Source organism: Falco cherrug, chromosome 2, assembly GCF_023634085.1.
Source record: "Falco cherrug isolate bFalChe1 chromosome 2, bFalChe1.pri, whole genome shotgun sequence".
Taxonomy (NCBI): domain Eukaryota; kingdom Metazoa; phylum Chordata; class Aves; order Falconiformes; family Falconidae; genus Falco; species Falco cherrug.
The window spans coordinates 59,554,128-59,573,796 of NC_073698.1; the positions used below are offsets into that span (position 1 = coordinate 59,554,128).

A 19,669-nucleotide genomic window follows, 5' to 3' on the forward strand; every position below is an offset into this window, starting at 1 on the left:
CTTAAAGTCACTAATACTCGATACTGCTGGCTTTCCTGCCTAGCGGCAGCCAAAAATATAGAACAACACAGAATATGATCCTCAAACCAAACCCACTGTTCTCATTATTTTTAAAATGAGAACTCCTTTCTCCTCGGTACAGGCCTCCTTTCGCTCACCCAGCAGAGCTGACTCAGGGATGGAGACTCAGCCACTTCCCTGGGCAGCCTGTTCCAATGACTCACAAAACCGTTCTTTTCTTTCTTTGATTTAACATTTCATGTTAAGCTGATCAGGCTTGACCTTATTTGCACGTACAATGAGATGCCACGCATCTCAAAGAAGGGAGCAAACCAGAGTGTAAGTAATTACTTAATTTGTGCTACCACCTAGGGGATCTTCATGTTTAGGAGGGTGGAAGAATGAAGAGATGCTCCGAGATTTTATGCTGAGAAGAGGGACCCCAGGCTGTGCCCACCTTGCCAGCAGCTCCTGACGGCTGTTAGCAGTGTGTCATGTATTTAATGCCTGCTCTCTCCTTCCCTGGCAGTGCAAGCGCTGCAGCTCAGTAGCAAAATGCTGGGGAAACCAGTGGCGCATCACCTGGGCTTGCTGCAAGAATCAAAATGGTGAGGAATGGGGCTATAAATTGAGTGTTTATTTACATCGTCTAACCATCTTCTGTGACTTAGGCTGCTTTGGATTAGGTTGAAGAGACTCATTTATGTGAGAACAGATGTGTTTTGTACTTTCTGTGTCCATCTCTGATCTGAAGTGCTCTTCCAGCCTTGCAGGAAAAGCAAGGAGACAGCAGAGTCAAAATTTGGCTTTGGGTGCTCAGAGTAGGATGTCCCTTCACTTGTTTTTCAGTGAAGAGCCCTGACGTGTTATTTAGGCACATGCTGTGTAACACTAGAAGTAAGTTTGGGGCGGGGGGGGGGGGGGGGGGGTTTGGTCCCCCTAATATTTGCCTTGTTGTTGAAGTTTGTCTAGCTTCTGTATGCACTTCCTATCACAGCAAAGACCTGTTATGTCAATGAGCACAGGTCATTTGGATGCCACGCACTTGCATTGGGAGATGGTTAGAAAGGTATGACAGCAGAGGGAAGGCAGTGAGGGAACAGGGGGGCACAACATCTGGCACCGCTGGATGTGAAAAGCGCATTTGGCTGCATGAAGTCATGGGTGAACCAGGTCCTTTGCCCTCATGTCCACACACTGACAGCCAGATAACACACCCATGGATTTTTCTGCAGCTGATGAACTCTTGTTGTATTATAAGGCCATACGCTTCTGCTCCCCGCAGCAATGAGCTTTGGGGATGTCTTCAAGCCTTCCGTAGTTACATTTCTCAAAATCAGAAGCTGCTTTCTTTCAAAATCAGAAGCTGCTTTCTTTCAAAATCAGAAGCTGCTTTCTTTCAAGGGATTATTTTACTTCGAATTTCCTTGTTCATCCTGGTTCTCCTCTCTGTTTGGACAGCACTGTTTTTAATAGGGAGGAACAGGTTTTTCCCATGGTGCCACCTCTTTCTCATTGCTTATTTACCCCACCTGTCTGGAGATCATCTGCTCCCTGGAGAAAGTAGTCATTAAAGCTGAACTTTCATCTGAACTTTCTCAAAGCTTGGGAAGAATTTTACCTCTTCACTGAGGAGCCCTCTATCCTGCCACGGGGTGTTGTCTTACCTCCCGTGGTCCCTCTGCCATTTCTCAGCCGGTTGCTTGGGGAAGGACTCAATGCCATCTGCTATTTTTTCCTTATGGCAAGGAAAAAGTTCTTGAACTAATTCCATCGGGCTTTTTATAGAGCAAAGATTGTGATGGTCTTAATTTACTGAACTGGAAATTTTACAGCAGGGCTGCCTTCACTCGATCTGTTTTGGGCTGGTTACTATACACACAAGTGAGGGACCAGCTTAAGCTGGCTGTGTTAAGGATGAACACACCACCCTCAGTGCTGCAGGCTTTGGCTGAATGCAGTTATCACTGTACAGAGATAAAACTAGCAGGGCTTTTTTATCAGATGTGTTTTTTTTGGTGTTGGGTTTTTTATGGTTTGTTGTAGTTGGGGTTTTAGGGCATTTTTTTGTTTGGTTGGTTGTTGGGGTTTTTTGTGGGACACTTAGCTATTCCCTGTTATAATAGTATTTGCCTAGGATTAAATTCTGCAAGTTCTTATTCAGGTAAAGCTATTCTGAAGCCGGGGAGGGTTTTGTTGTAGTGAGGGATGATTAAATGGCTGAGTAAGGAGAATGCAAGATCTGATTAATGGAATACCACTGAAGGGTGTCCTTGCTTCTCTTCCACTTGTAAAAAATCTGGTGTTTCTCTAGAAGGAAGATAAGAATGGATTGAAAGTAATTTTAAATGAATGTTTTGCAATAGTAACTGATTATTTAGAAACTGGTCTTTGCAAACTGTTACTAGAAGTAGCTTGACCTTATTAAAAAAACATCAAATGCAAGAGTCTCTATTGACTTGGCAGCCACCTTTAGAATCACAGAATCATTTAGGTTGGAAAAGACCCTCAAGATCATAAAGTCCAACTGTTAACTCCGCACTGCCAAGCCCGCCACTAAACCACGTGTTTTTTAACAAGCCTGGCCTTATAATGAGCTTAACTGTACAAATACCATTGCATGAACTATTGTTCATGCAAATCAAAAATCTAGTGCAAACCAAAGCAGCTCTGTGCCTGAATTAGTCCAGATACTGTTGATGACAGTATTGAAACCATAGTTAAAATGTCAGATGGTGACACTAAGGTAAATTTCAATGTCATTGGAATCAGTGGTATTTTTGCCTTGGACTGTGAGAAATGTAGTATTTCATCACTTCCTCAGGTTTAGCTGTAAGAGGGCTCTCGTGCATTTGGTGTTGTGCTTTTTAATTCCCTCTCTTTCATGCTTTCTGCCCTCTTTTCATTTATATACTGAGTTTGGGTGCGAAAGGGATAGTTTGAAACCTCCAGTTTCACTTGAATTTAATTAATATCTGTGCGCTGCAATATGCAATATTTTTGAAAGCTCAACAGCTTTCTCTAAGCACGAACTACAGAATGTAATCCTGAGTCACTAGTAACATTTATTTAAGAAAAAAATAAATAAGCTCCAACATCTATCATCACATCTTTTGTAATTGCTGTCCAGAGCTGTAAATGGGCTGTAAAGTCAGTGCTGACTGACAGGCTGTGCCTTGCTGTGCTCGTTCACAGGCAAACTGGCTGTCTTTTAAGTAGGAATAGGATGCTGACTTTGCTCTATAAGAGCCTAAAAGGATTGCAGTCTGGGTATTTAACAAATGGCTTGCTTTCACTCAGAAGTTGTCATTAAGCCCATCCTAGCTCGCTGAAGAGGGAGCTGCCAGCAGTGCACACATGATTTCTTTAGGACATCAGAAATAGTTCCTGGTTTTGGTCTGCAGGAGCACCAGTTGGGCTTTGCTGCCTTTCAGGGGGATATGAAGCAAAGTTTGACTGTTTGAAAAGGAGAGTTTGGGCTTGCTTTTTTTTTTTTTTTTTTTTTCCTTTATCAGAGGAACACTTGAATCTTGGCACGTTTGCTCAGCTTCACCTACCCTATCAGCGTGTGTTGTGGAGGTGAGGGACGAGAAGTCCCAGGAGCTTGGTTCCAGGGAGGTAGTCAGTCTTGGCAAACCTTTTGTTGTCCTGCTGCCTCTGCAGTCATGCCATGTAATAGGTTAGGAATGGCCCAGAGAAAGCAGAATTACGTTATCTGGAAAGTACCAGTAATACTTAAAGCTATGAAAGATTTGCCTGGCAGCTTTTGTAAGGCTGTTCAGAAAAGATATTTTGGGATGACTATTGCAGCAAGGTTAAAACTGTTCCCTGCCCAGCACCACCAAAAAGCTGAGGGGTCACTTCGTGCGTTTTAAGCCAGCCATGGGCCCTGCAGATACTCTGCTGGGCTGCTCCCCACCGAAGATGCGGTCGCAGGCAGAGCCAGGGTCTCAGTACTTGAGCCTACTTAGTCAAAAAGACAATTATTTTAACAGCTGTTTAAGGACCAGGATTGCAGCATTTCAGTGCAGATGGAAGCTCGGGGGGGCAGCTGTGCTGTGTAGGAAATTGAGTGAAATGTATGCCATGAGTATCGGTATCCTAACACAGAGCGCAGGCTAATCCTGTAGAGCACTACAGCAGTAGCAATCCTGGGCAGTTTACATCTGGCGTTACAAACCCGGTTTTGTATCCCTTATCCTCTCCTCTGTCCCAGAACTCTAACCTGCCTGACTTCAAGCTCCTTGTTGCTGGCAGGTGTGCTGCCTTTTTGCTTCTGCCTGCTTGGGTGGTGCAGTGATGCTCACACCTGCATGAATGGATGTGACCTGCTCTGTGGGGAAATATTCACAGATCTCCACAAGAATATTGTGCCATTGTATGGAGGCTTTTATTTTATTTCTTTCTGGTCAAATACTGAAATGTATTGCAAAATTTGCAAGGAGCCCTCTCCAGCTGTTTTATATAGCATCCACAATAACTTCCCATCTAGTGAATGCTTTCTTATGCAGTTATCCATGTACAAGTTATGAAAATCAATTACAAGAGTAATAGTCTTATTTTGGTTTTACTTATCACCTGTTCTGCAATGTAGCTCTTCTAAAGAATGTGTGCTTAGTGGTAGTGCCATGTGAGCTGAGCAGTTTTTCCCCTGCGACAACTGCCAGCTGCAAAGACTTTAAAAATAAACAAGAACTGAGTTTTGCAGTATTTTTCTTTAGCCGACGCCCCTTGTTCTAACACTTCAGAGACTCCAGACAGTCATCTCTGTTCAGTTGGTAGCAGCTTAGTCTTCAGCAAAGTCTGTCTTAAACATGAGCCAGCCAAAAGGGAAAAAAAGAGGAGCAGAGACAAAGGACACTGTCTACTATGAACAAGACTTGTTGTAAATAATACGGCTTAACTTTTTTGCAAAATGGGTGATTGTGACTTGCATAACTCTGCATGGTAATGCTGGCTGTTAAATACATTATTTCTGTAATATTAATTATTGTGGGTATATCCAGCATCTGTGTGAGCAAAGGCTGCTGTGAGCTCTCTGACCACAGGCTCCTGTCATTCCTGTGCTGAGCGAGATGTTTGTAGGCGGGTGCTTGGGGCGTCGCTGATTTATCACTTGTGTTTGAAAATGGTCAGTGCTGGACCATGCATGTCCCCATGAGTAAAGCTCCTCTGCTCTTGGAAACTGAAGCGTCCTTCTGCACCCGTGGGTTTCGGGAGGCAGCAAGCAGCCTGGTTGGTGTACCTGCCTGCTGCTGATGGACATAGTTCTCACTCAGCTGTTGGTCCTCCCGAGGTGCCCTCACAGAAGTATCTGTCGCAAAGGCACTTGCAACATTTTTTTTTTTTTTTTTTTTTCAGTTCTTGCTGACCAGGTCCTGCAATGTCATGCAGATGCTGGGGAGGACATGACAGCACAGTGACATGTGCACCTTACTGATTCTGTGCCAGGTTCACAGGTTGGTGACGGCAGCGGCTGCTTCCCACCCCACCCGCTCTGCTGCAGGGCCTTTTTGAAAGTATTTGTTGGTAACTCACAGGGATGAGAGGAACCTGATGCTTTCAGGGACCGCCCCAGTTGGCCTCAGGGCAATACATGGTGCTCTCATTTCTTAAACCTATATTTAAGCACCACCAACAAAGAAATTCAATATTCATGCTGTGAACAGACTTACCCTGCTGGAAGTTAAGTATGTGCTGAACACGGATAGTTCGGTGTTGGAGAGTGGCAGCATGAGCCAGGGAATGAGGATGGTCCGAACTTGTGCCCAGGACTCTGGAAGCATCCATACCCTGATGCTGTACGTGTATAAACCCTTCTGTCCCCATCTCCTTTCTACAGCTTGAAAGGGAGCCCTTTACAAGAATCTCGGTATAAGCTATAGAAGTTTGTGAAACACCAAATTAAGATTTTTAAAATGTATTATGATTATTATTGTTAGTCTCCTGGTTTGCACTAAAACCATTTAGGTTTGTGGGATTTTTTTTTTCAAGATCCTTCTGAATTTTGCCAGGGAAATCCCTTAGCTTATACATGGTGTGTTGTGTTTGAAAGCTGGCTAAGTGGGGAGCAGAATCTATCCCCTTAAGTTAAACAATTATTTTAGTGAGAGAGAAGTTCACATTTATCTGGAAATCTAAAAATGTTCTAGATGCTTATCGCCTGTCCCTATGCAAATTTAATTTAAAGCTTCCATTTTTGAAACAGCTGGGATGGGGTTCAGGGATCTCAAATAACAGGTTTACCCAAACCCATCCCAGTTTGTGTGTCATCTTTGTTCTCCTGCATCACTTGCATTGTTGTGTCTGGAGCTGACAATAGAAACCTTTCATCATCTCAGCACTGAGGTTTCCTTTTATCTCTGCTGTTCCTCACATGACGTGAAATGGCGATGTGGCACTGTAGGTTTATTGGAAGGGAATTTGTTATCCTGAAACCTGCTCACTGAAATAAAGTAAGAGATCGGAACTATGTGAGCTGCTGTCTCACAATGGAAAGGCATGTTCACTAATGAGTATCTAGGAGTATTTACGTGCAAAGACAATTCTGTGTATTCACCAAGTCGGAGAAGACACCATAAACAATTACATATATCAAGGCATTCACTCTCTCCTAGTTAGCTTGGGGATGGTTCCCATTAATTTCTTTAGGTTTAGCCCAGGGGTCCTCAAACTATGGCCCGCAGGCTGGATACGGCCCCCCAGGGTCCTCGATCCGGCCCCCGGTATTTACAGACTCCCCCCCGCCGGGGTTGGGGGGGGGGGGAAACCAAGCAGCCGCAGATGACTGCCTGCCACTGCATCCGCGCGCCGGCCCCCTGGTTAAAAAGTTTGAGGACCCCTGGTCTAGCCCCTCCTGTCCCGGCTGCAGTGCAGGTCAAGATTTCTCTTGCTGCTTGCTGTCACCACCCCTTTACTACTGTGCAGAGAGGCTAAAGTTTGTTCTTGCCCAAAAAGGCTGGCAGACAAAGCTGGTGTACTCCAATGATAAAATTTATCTGAATTATTCAGGCTCTCGGGGCACGTGGTGCCACCCTTGCAAAGTCTATGCTGATACCAAAAAAGAATTTCAAACCACTGAACAGTGAAATAATTTGCAGTAAAAATACAAAAATCTAGCAGCACAGCTCTAACTAATCAAAGGAGTGGGGGATCTTTGATGGGTGCCATTAGTGTCAGACTGCAGAGCTTCTATTACCTTGACAGTATCACCAGGTCAGAGAACTACAGGGGAAATTTCAGCATCAGCCTCCAATATGCTTTTCAAACCAGAAACCAGTGCTGCCCCTGCGAGCCAGCAGTGAAGCCACCACAGCTAGCAGACGTGACAAAAGTCTTGTGAACATCATCAGCGCAGACTTTGGCTCTCCCCTTCCCAGAGATGTCAGTGCCCCCGGCACTGATCGTACTGACAGCATCCTCCCAGCCATCTTCAGGATGCTACAGGCTGTATGTGGTGGCCTAAATACAAGTGCCCAAATCCCCCTGAGACACCTCATTGTGTCCAGAGCAATTGTGTGGGGCTTACACAGAAGACACAGCACTGCTGAGAGACCCTCACCCTCCTGCAGCAGCAGCCAGGGTCCAGACGTGGTACCCGTGATTGCACTAGACACCCATATTTAGGCCACTTAATCCTGCTGGGGGAGATCAGTTCCAGGTGGGAACACCTGAATTCAGGCATCAATGTGGAAGTTTGGTTCACTCCCGCCTACAGAGATACATTCTGTATAATCAATGAATCTAGAAATAATTAATCTTTCTCAAACCAGGATTCAGTTGCCTGAAAGCAGGTGCCTAATGCTATTTTAGGTGGTGTGGAGTATCCCGGTTGGTATCCCATTGCTGCACCAGAAAGAACACGGGCTTCCTCTGCCTTGCATCATGTCTGTCAGCCAGATACCTCATCTGCCCTGGAGTGTCAAATGACAGCAGAAGCCAACCTTAAGGGAACTGAAGACTATACACGTTATGGTAAGGCATCTGAGTCATCCCCCAGGCTCCCTTGGCTGCCATCAACCACGTCTCTGCCGATTATAGTAGGAGCCAAGATACTGAATTTCAAGAGAAGATATAAGCCTCACTGCCCAGAGTAAAGCTATCTCACTGACAAAATCACAAGGTTCGGGACACTAAGAGCCCATTTTTTCTCTGCGTTTAGATGATTTACAGGTGAGACTGTCTGTACCACCCTTCTCTTGCCTCCCAAAACAGCGATCCAGCTCACAGGCTGATAGTTGTTTTTCAGTTGGTTTTTCACAGTCCCCCCTGTTGTAACTGTACTCTTGGTATGAAGAGGCTCGAGCATCCCATGTTGTATAGAGAAGGGTGCCACAGAACATTCACCTAGGCAATCAGCAGCAAAGTATGACGTGAAGCAAGGGGCAGGCTTAAACTTAGGTCCTCCCCTGCAAGGTGAAATAGATGGGAAAGCATCTCTTTGGGGAATCCACCAACTCTTATGCTTGGCCAAAAGCATTTGGATTTGACTAAATGTAGCTATGGCAAGCAGCTGACAAGATGGAGATTTTACCGTGAAAACAGAGCTACAAGGCAGATTTTGCCAGAGCCAAGCGGCAGCTTAGGGTGGGACTCACAGGGTACACTTTTTGGACTGAGCTGCCCAAGTGGGGCTTACAATTGCCGTTTGTGATTTACACTTCCTTTCTGTCTGTGTTGACCCTTGGGAGAAATAACAGGTAAAATGGGCTGGAAAGTATGTCCTCTCAATCAGTAAGTTGAAAAGGATTCTTTTCCCAACTAGAAAACATTTTCTTTCCTCTAATCTTCTCTTCCTGGGGAAGATACCTAGGTAAACTTAGAAAGGTTTAAAGGTTTTAAGATATCTAGGTAAACTTAGAAAGGTTTTTCTGTAGAAAGCTACAGAAAAATCTGCATAATTAATACTCTTGGTTTTAATTTTGGCTACTAATCAGTATCTGTACTCGTCATCCATGTAACAGTTTAACCATCGTGTAGCATAGTTTCCTAGAAGTTTCAGAAAATGGGGTTGCAATTGCTTGTAGGAGGCCGTTTTTCCAGCCCAAGGCACAAGCAACTCTACCTAAACCATTCCTGGCAGATGTTTGTCTAACCCGCTTTTCAAGACCACCAAAGAGGCGCAGTCCCCATTTTGCTGAGCTCTGTGATGAGGAGTGGGTGGCAGATGCAGGGCCTGGATGCAAGGGTGGGAGCAGGTTTGCATGGCTTGCTCTTCTACAGACTCTGGCTGAAGCTCCAAGTCAGAAGATTGCTCAGCTGTAGCACAGTCATTAAGGACATTCCAAATCAATCCAATAAGATTAAATTGAAAAATGTATGTAAGCACTTTGCTGAATGACAACTGCAAATGCGTTTGAGCATGAGCTGGGATTACTTGCCACCGTACTATATCAGTTGGTGCCCTGCTAGACCGAGATTTAACACGACAAGAAGTTGCTTCAGCCCCTTGCGAGCCAGCAAGTTTCACAGGGAACAGTACGTGTTGAGTGTCCTCTGAAGTAAACTGCTGCTTAGTGAGATTACAGGGCAAGTGCTCGTTTTAAGAGAACAAATAACATAGGTAGACAGATACACTAATCTGCTCCCATCCCATTTTCAAAACTATTTCTAAACTAGACTAGAGAAGTGTGTATGTCACCCACTGGTGCAGACATCTGTGCTGACAGAGGACCACATGGAAGGAAACTTCAGTTTGGCTTTTTTTTTTTTTTTTCCCCCCAAACTGCCTCAGTCTGAAGACCGGACAAGAATGCACTCACTCCTCAAACCTGCAATGAGATCCTGCAAACAGAGCTATATCCAGCAAAGTTTTATAGACTTGGGATTATCTCCAGCATCTGTGCAGGAAACATGAGAAAGGACATTCACTCTCCATGGTTTAAGATGTTGCTAATGAGGGTAAGGTTGCCTCCACTACCTCTTGTCAGCTCTTCCACGCACATTCAAGTTATTCTATCATTTCAAGCCCTCGCCTCCAACAACAAACTGCTAAGGGCTCTTTTCTAAAGGCTACCATCTAATGGGTCTTGTGCTGTAGCACACCTGTAAAAGCAAGACAACTTGACTGAAAGCATTCTCTTTGGCATCTGCCACTCTCTCCTGTATTGCTGGTTTGTGTGTTGTCTGACTAGAAAAACATTTCTCAACCATTTCTCTGCTGCTCAACTGACGGGAGAATTTGGGACCAATAACATTACCTTGGTTCTTTGTGATAAAATGCATCTTTAAAGAGCAATACTGGCATGACTGTTTCAAGCATCATAGCACAGCTCTTTTCAGTCAGCTGCCATCCAGGACTAGGACAGCAACAGCCAAAGCCACTAGAGTCAACTGGAAGTAGCCAAAGCAGCATAAAATTCCTTTAAAAACCCCAGCACTTTCAATTTTTTTTTATGATTGACAAAACAAATATAGCCTCAGTTGAAGGGGCAGATTTCTGCAAATGTACTACTTAAACTCACAATGTTTTAAAGGTTTACTTCTGCGCTTCTAATTCAACATCTGGCTACACTGCTCTGAACAGATCTGCTTCTGTGCTCAGAAGCTCCTTTAATAAGGATCTTTGATTTGTTGTTTTTAAATTACAGCTCACAAAACATCAACATTCTTTTCTGCTACTAGGAAATAGGTAATAACCAACAGAGGAAAAACATGCATACAGCTAACCTTGTTGGGTGTAATATGTATCTTTTCATTTAAATTCACCAGTGAGTAATAGTGATGTATTATTTAGGAGAACGCCTTGCCAGTGTCTGCTAATCACTCTTCCTAACAGTAACAGATACGCTGCATGGTCCAACAAATTGTAAGTCAATCTTCAGGTTCAGTGCAAGGCAATATCCTGAAAGAAAAATGACTTTGGCAGTTTGCGATCGGCAACTTGAATTACGACCTTAGTACTCTGAGCATCACACCGTTTCATTTAAGAAGCATGACCACATGTTTATGAAGTGAGGACTGGTTTTCTATTTCACTGCAGAAGCCAAGTTAGAAATCATAAAGATAGCATGATATCCATAGCCTGCCAGGGGAGGAAAAATCAGGAACTGTTAAGTATAAAAGGGAAATAATGATATATATGCATAATGTTTTATATATTATATAAAACACTAATTATAATGTTGGGCTGGCGGTTGCTTATTAAGAGAGCTTCTGTGCTTGTCCCATTGCTCTGAATACAAATGTGTTATTCATTTTTTCCATTGTGAGTACCAATTTTTACCAATTTATCGGAAACATCTGAATGACTGGTGTCCCCTGCTTCCAGAAGGGCCACTTTGGTATAATGTGCTCTGCAGCATTGCTGAAATGTGGGACAGAAGAGAAGCAAAGGCCAGGGGCTGTCTCGCTTTGCGTCCCCCTCGGCAACACGAAGGACGAGGCTATGATCCTGCAGGCTCTGCCCTTGCTGTCAGAGGTCAGAGCTGACTTGCCTGAGCACATGGGGTTAGCTCGAATGGTGCCCAGCACGGGCAGGGAGGACCCACTCCTGTTATTAATCCAGAGGAACAATGACAGGAGCCAAACACAAAGCAACTGGCCTGTTGGCAGAGCCAAAATGCATCAGGAAAAAGTATTCAGAAAATCCTTCCTCCGTCACCCCTCAAAAGACAGGGCAGGGCTGGGCAGAGGGAAGCCGCAGAGGGAAGCCTCAGAAGGGTTGAGCCAGGTAACACAAACCTCGTGGCATGCGCCAGGTGAGGAGCTGCCCAAGCACAGAAGGGGGAGAGGTGACCTTTCCTGGTCCTGTCTCCCGCCATGCCACCCAGAGCCAGGCAGGGTATTTCTGACTTGCTGCCTTCAAGGCCTAATCAGCTCAGGCTTTGTTTCGAATGAGCCAGGAGACACCCCTGAGTCACGCATCACAACAGTGATCCTTCCATCCTAGGTCAGACATAGGCAGCCCTCCGTGGGGCAGGAGGGGACAGCCTGCACGGACACTTGAGCTGGCTCCCAGAAGGTCAAGGGATTCACCAGGAGCGGGGATACCAGCAAGCCAGGGCTCGGGGGGGTTGGCAGCTTAGCACCCACCTGCTCGCCCATCTCCACATCGAGAAGTGGATGCCCTTGGAGCAGCTGGCCAGCAGCTCCCCACCACTGCAAGCAGGAGGTTTTGCTCCCCACTGTGCCCAGCTCCCCAGCCAGCTCCCAGCCTTTAGGCAGCCCTGGTGCTCCCTGGCTGTGAGCTTTGTAACCCTTGCCCCACAGGACAGGAGTCTTCTCCCCCGGAGGTTTGTGTGTGCCATGGTGGTCAACCAGCACCTGACTGAGGGCAAGGAGACAGTGGCACTGTGTGGTGGGAAGTGGTCAGAAGAGGAACAGAAGTGAAGCAGGAGGAAGAGGAGCCACGTTCTCACTTCCATTCACCATCCTGTGCTGGGATGGAGGCTCCCACCCTGCCAAGAGTCCTGCAGCTGACTCATTGAAATCAATTCAGTGAGGTACGCCAGAAATGAAGCTTGTGTTTTGATGTCCTCTGCAGGAGTGCTGCAGCACCTTCTCCAGCCACATTCAGGAGTACTGGGATCCAGCACATATTGTACATGGACAGCAAGAGAGATGTTGAGAAGTCACCTCTCTCACCCATTTCCCCCCCCATCCTTCCTCTCACCCTGCTGTGTTTCCAGGACACTCTCCTCACTTTTTGGCTAGGAAAGTCCGCTGGCACAGTTTTACATGAGCAAGGACTCCTTCCACAGAAACAGGAGTAAGTTTTTCTTATCTTGTCTTCTCCCTGCTTTGAAGATTTGCATTTAGACCTCTGAACAGGTGCCTAGTTAGTTGTCATGGCTATTTCGGCATTTCTAGTTCAAGAGGACAGTAACTCAGGCTGCTTTTTCTGCTGGACTGCTGAGCCATGGAGAGAAGCCACCACACCGCCTCAGCCAGGCACTCCGTCAGGTGGCTTGAGAACCCAGGCACAGGGATTATTGGTCCCCTATAGAAAGGGAACTGCGGTTCCCTGATGGAAAGCCATGACCAAGAACGAGTCATGATGTAATTTAAACACACCGAAGAAGTGTCCAAATGCACTAATTGCATCCACAATGTAACATGGCCTCAGCACACCAAAGACCCTGGCCCCTCCAAGCCTGCTGAACTAGTACCTAAGCAATTGTGTTACTTACTTTCACCTTTCCACTGTCACTTTCTTTTATTGCCTCAAGCAGTGTTGAGTTTTCCAGAGTGTGGACCATGTCTGTTTGCCTGTAAAGCACTCGGCACAGTGAGCTTTCCTTGGCCGGGTCTCCTTGCGTCCCATGCTGTTGCAGATGCTCCATCTGCACAAGGATTTCACCTCCTCCTTCAGACACAGGGAAGGAGAATAGGGAGGTGATGAATCCTTTGAATTACAGGCTTTAATATACACACGTGGTAATGCTTCTGATTCCAAACCGCCAGGCGCAATGGGACATGTTCGTGCTGAAATGGAAATACAGTCCTGTTAGAATAAAGTTCACCATACAAACCGGGCCGTCTCATTCAATGATTTTATTTCACTCAGCCAGCACCCCAAATTCTAAATCAACAAAGTTCACGGTGGCACAGATGTGGCCTATCACTCAGGCTGTGAGCATCAAGTAACACATGGCATGCTCAAGTTATGGACGTCTTTAAGAGCTCTTATTTGACCTTGGTCCCCAGCAGCAAACTCCTTTGGATCTGATGGGGATGTGATGAAGTAATCCCTTCTTCAGTTAAATATGGCCTGAAAAGCAGCTGTTTAATAAGCTGCAGATGTATTTAGGGGTCTTCAACATTTAAGATTACTTCTTATTTTAAAAGAGCTCGGGAGTGTTTATTTCTGTGAGAGGGTGCAACTCCACAAGTATTTATTCTTGCATCCTAGAGCTTCTCAGCCTCTCTCAGCAACTCTTCCTGAAATCCTTTGACTTTACTGTATAGAAGGATCCTGAAAGTGTAGGGAATAATCTGTTCCCTTACCTCAGTGCACTTAAGATGTATAACCCTGCTGCAACCGCCCCGTTATCCCACTCAACGCTGTCAACTATATATGCACCTAAAAGAAATTAAGTTTGCGTTGAAATATGCATGTGTGTACATGGACTCTACACACACACACACATGCATACACACATTTCTTTAAAAAAAGACGTCAAAAGCCTTTAACATACACCCATTTAAAAACGGGCGGTGAGTGTTTTGAGCCCAGATGAACACATCTCACTTCAAGCTCTCTAAGTCTTTAACTCTGCAGCTGCATCCCTGCAGCACCGGCAAATATGCTGGAGCTGGACACCTGACACGGCCAGGCACCGCTGGGCTAGCGCCCTCCTGATTCTGCTCCCCACACCTCTGAGGAAAGAGGAAACACCCTGGCATGGTCCTTCCCCAGAAAACTGAAACCTGAAGTCAGAAGCACACGTCACAGCCTTGCTGTTGCCTCAACTACCGATCTGCCAGGACAGTGCCAGAGCGTCGCCTCTGATATCTGTCAGAGGTGTTAACATCCAGTTACGAGAAAAGAGCCCTGCAACCAAGGGAAAAACTGATGCTGCCTTTTGGTAAGCTGAGAGATTTTTGTTCCTGGGAGGGAGGGTATTTTTGTCAATTATGAAATAAATAAAATCACTGTGAGATGTGTTTCCATTAAATTGAAAACAAGGGCTTCTTTTAATGTGTAGCTATTCTTCAAAACTACAAGAGACACCTTAGACAGAAAGATTTGGCTAATGTATGCGAGCGGGGCAATTAAACTGTCTAGCATTATCAAAGACTAAAGCTATCTTGATCAACGTCTGAGACCTCCCCAAGTTTAGGAAACACAATTTACCTTTCTCCTTTTCTTATTCTGTTCTTTTTACATATCCATCGGCATGGCTTTTTATTCTGGCAGTGTTCAGAGTTCATAGCAAACTGTTATGTGAGTTCAAAAGGCTGATGCAAAGAATGGCACCGGGCATTACCCCCTGCGCATCGGTATTTAGGATCCCCCTGCCTCTGTGGGGATTAGGTTACTGGTGAGCAAGAAGTCCTTCGTGGTCAAAAATACCCTGGGGACAGTCCACTTCCTAACTTTTCATAATAAACAGCAACAAAAGAAAATCTGCCATGTGCACCTGCAGGCACAGCCGCTTCTCTTCACTCTCTCACACAGGGTTGGGGTGTCCCTCCCTCTGCAAGCTGCGGCTCCTTCCCTCACCCCAGGAGGAACTGGGAGATGCTCTGCCTTGAGTTGTGCACCCCAAGGGTGGCGGAGCCTGTGCTGTCCTTTTGCAGCTACAGCAATGAGACAGCGAAGCGCCGTGCACGGGGCCACGCTGCTCCTGCTGCCCCTGTCACCCCACAGGAAGATAACCCTACAGGGGCAGAATGGGGGAACAATTTTCTCCAGCTTTTTGCCCATTCAGTTCCCTGAATGCAGCAAGACTTTCTTCGGGAGCATCATAAAGCAACTCGCTGAGAGAACACAGGAGAGAGGGGGAGGAGGGCTGCGCAGAGGTTGACAGGGGAAGGAGCAAAGTTAAAGGGAGTATAACCTCACATGGACATCTGGGCTCATAGCAGGGGCTGAACCACATACTCATGACTTCTGGCCATCAGAAGATGAACCTTTGAAGACTTGCTTCAGCAGCAGGAGTCCAGCCCTGCTCACGGCCCATCTGAACTCTCTATCTGGTCCCCAGGAGGGTGCAGACAGAGCATCCTTCCCCTCCAGCAACTGAAACAAAGACAAAACCAGCCATCGCCTCTTCCCTCACAGCCCAGCCCGAAGGCTGTGCTTGTTACCTCTCCTGACCGACTGGTAATGGCACATTGGGTGGGTGAGGACAAGATGTTGGTGCTCACTTGCCCCCAAAAAGAAGCATCCATCCAGGGAGTGGGAGCTGTGGGGTATGGTCCAGTCGGGCTTTTGCAGGTACCTGTCTGCTGCATGGGGGGACACCTGGGCATAGCTGTGGTGGAGCTCACCTCATGCTTTTGGCATCTCCTCCACACCCATTCCCAGTGCTGCTTTCCTCACCCTTTTTCCAGGCACCCAGCAATTTATTGATCATATCTTGGCATCATTTTGAAGCCTACCACTCTGCTAGGCCAAGCAGCCAGAAATTACTGTTTGGGATGTGGCAACAGTAGGGTGGGAGGCTCCTCCAGAGCCAGACATTGCAAGGAGTTAGGGAACAGGGCCCTGAGAAGAGCTTTGTGCTTCACCCAAACCACTCCTGACTCAAATATGGCCTCAGACATGGTCTCATATAAGCAGAGCGAACTCCCTGACCTGCCTACCTTCTTGCTCACAGAGCTGCTTCATGGGCTGCCTACTAATGCTGTGTATCACGCATGGCCTGAGAAGCAGATCTAAAAAACTGTGTTCCCTGGGGGACAGTGATCTTGCAGGGTCTGAATGCCAAAAGCGAGGAGGATGCTGCCACTGACAGCCCCCCTGCCCCGACGCAGGCATTTTCTGAGGTTACCTGTAAGCCCTGTGGCCTGCGTGGGGTGGTGCTGCCCTCACCTCCATGGCATTAGCCACACATATTTTGCCTAAGCCACGCACCAGGTGCCTTTCATAAACATGGTGTCCCTTGCACAAAGGCTTATTTATATATTGATGACTGATTTATCCCAGCGGACTGGGATGTCAGGGAGATATTCAGTATGTGTTTCTGCCCTGTGGATGTGCCTTCAAGCTCATTACCCTAAGCACTGGTGGCTAGCTTCCCACAGCAGCATGGGGTTCGGTCTAGGCTTCACACCCTACCCCACGAATGAACAGAACAGCTCACGCAGAGCTCCATGCCACAACGTTTTACTGGTTTGATGCTACTGACCTGGAAGTGTTGTTGACAGACTAATCTGGAATGAGGGCACTACAGACATACCTCAGGCTGTTTTCATAGCAGCGCTGCTTTCCCTTCTGATGGGTGTTTTGGTGGGGATTTGTGCCATCCAGGGAATATCTGGAGAAAAATTTTCTGAAGGGAGCAGCTGACTGGCAAGGGACCCAGCTGCCCTTAAAGCTGTCATGTGAGATTTTTCACAGGATGCCAGAGAGGGCACGAAAATCAGCAAGATCACAGGTTTTCCAGGCATGGATTCCCAGTCACCCTACCTGTAACTATTAACACAAGCATTACTTCACAGTGAATGAACTCTACCCGCTCCCCTTGCAGAGACGTGGCACAAGGGTCTTGCAACATTTAATATTATTTAAGCTCTCAAAATAGGGCTCTAACAAGGCTTAAATGCTGAGTTTGTGCTCAGCCTTCCAGAGGGAAGTTTATTTCATCCTGCAGGCCTAATATCCATGGACTTGAAAGCAACTCTGGTAAAAGTAAATTAAAAAAAAACCAAACAAACAACTGCTGTTTTACATGTGCATAAGCATATCTGCATATTTTTATGGTTATTCCCACATGGTGGTATTTGAAAATGCACCCTATGAAGTTTCTGGCCAAAGATTAAATGGTATAAATATAAACATAAGAAAAGCCGGGGGGTGGGGTGGGGTGGGGTGGGGTGGGGTGGGGGGCTTGCTATACGTTATTGTCTGCAATAAGCAGAACACTGGCGCTCCAAGGGAAGATTGGGAAGCTCCAAGACTGAATGTAGCCCACCGATGTGTATGTATTACAAGTCTCCATCTGCACCCACACTGCACAGAACAGAAAGTGTTACCAACAATCCCTGTGGTCCCTTGAGGCTCAAGATGCTCTAACCAGTCCTTGTGGCTTGGAAAAAGTTGCCTGCAGGTTAGTTAAAAGACTTGTTGTATAAATAGTGTAGTAAATGTACATGTATCTTCCAAAGATGTGGTCTTATTTTGACAGGTGCTTTGGGACGGGGAAAAATAAACTGGGAAATAAAAGACCTTTTTTGATTAATATTTCTGTCATTCTCTTCCCTTGCTTTTCTCAGCAGTTTCTCTCCACCTCCAAGATGCAGGAGGAAGCCTGTGCTGACTACACTCCTGCAGTTCTGGCTAAGACAGGAACTCAGTAGGCTCCTGGAGGTCCATGTGCTTCAGCACTGTCCTGGTTTCAACTGGGATAAAGTTAGTTTTCTTAGCACCTAGTACAGTGCTGTACTTTGGCTCTGATGCGAGAACAATGCTGCCAGGACACTGATGGTTTTGGTTGTTGCTGGGTGATGTTTATACCAAGTCAAGGATTTTTCAGTTTCTCAGCCCTGCCAGCGAGAGGGCTGGAGGGGCACGGGACACTGGGAGGGGACACAGCCAGGACAGGTGACCTGAACTAGCCAAAGGGGTATTCCAAACCATATGGCATCATGCTGAGTATATAAACTGGGGGAAGAAGAAGGAAGAGGGGGACATTTGGCATTATGCTGTTTGTCTTCCCGAGTAACCATTACACGTGACGGAGCCCGGCTTTCCTGGGGATGGCTGAACACCTGCCTGCCCGTGGGAAGTGGTAGATGGATTCCTTGCTTTGCGTTGCTTGTGTGCACAGCTTTTGCTTTACCTATTAAATTGTTCTTATCTCAACCCTTGAGTTTTATGTTCCTTTCTGATCCTCCTCTCCATCCCTCTGGGTGAGGGGGAGTGAGCGAGCAGCTGCGTGGGGCTGGGCTGCCGGCTGGGGTTAAACCTCAACAAACATCCAGAGCCGGCTATAGGCATCCATATGGATGAACACCTGACTTGCAGCATGTATTAGCTTTACCAGCACAGCTACCACTTCAGTGGCTTCAGTGCTTCTGTGGCTGAACCATTATCCCATGGCATGTTCAGGTACAGCATAGGCCAAGATGTCTGCATTTAGTATGAGAGCCCGTTAGCACAAATGACACATGCCAAAGCTTCCTCAAGTTGGTAACAAAAAAAAAGGAACTGCCACTGGAGAATTTAAGGGTCCTTGAGAAGAACAGAAAGAAAGAAAGGAAGAAAGAAGGAAAGTTGAGGAGAGTGTCCTTGGAAATGTAAAGAGAGGGATGTAACTACTGGAGGAGAAAAAGCAACAATTGATGTATTTAAGGTATTATTAACCTCAAAAAATAAACTAGAAAACTTGCAAAAGGTGGCCAGAGCAAGAACCCATAAGTACAGGAACTTAAATGAGTACATCTTCATGAAACTGAAGTCTCCATCTTCAGGTTCCCCAGAGTCTCTGGGTGTTTGGCCAGCAGGACCCTCAGCAAGGTCTGCAAGTCACCACTCGGTTTCACACAGCTATGAATATCTCCAGTACAGCGGACTGGCAGAAGAGACACTCGGCTGCTGATTGTTTGACTGCCAGCTATCCAGTTTCAACACTTTGGTAAGACACAACGTTGGGACATACCCAAGAGAAGACAATGGGGCGTTTCCAACCCCTCTGCTACCCTGAAATGTGGAGCTGGGTCTGCAAGAGTCAAAGAACGGCAAAGTTGCAGAAAACAAACTCTTCTCTACAGTCCTTCACTGAACCAAATCAGAAAGAAGGCAGAGAGAAGGACAGCGAGAGGTCAGTCCAGGAAAGAGAAGGCCCCAAAATGGCATGTGCCATCCTCCAACTTCTTGATGGATTCACCTGTAGCTACCTGAGAGCCCTGCCTGGTTGCAAGTCAGCACAATCTGCTCAGGCCAGGCTGTTTGGGGTACCCGCACACTGTGCCAGTCTGCAGAAAATTTGCCTGCCCTGCCAAAGAAAGGAGAAATGTTCTTAGGAGGTAAATAAACACAGTATGAAACAGTAAGTGCACG

General features: G+C 46.3%; 1 long non-coding RNA gene across 1 annotated transcript; it reads left to right on the forward strand.

Annotated features, from left to right (window-relative positions):
* The first annotated feature begins 7,268 nt into the window (after positions 1-7,268).
* On the forward strand, positions 7,269-17,453 carry LOC129735447 (uncharacterized). Its single transcript, XR_008731100.1, has 3 exons — positions 7,269-7,974; positions 9,734-14,528; positions 14,861-17,453. It is a non-coding gene; the product is annotated as an uncharacterized LOC129735447 (long non-coding RNA).
* Positions 17,454-19,669: the final 2,216 nt, after the last annotated feature.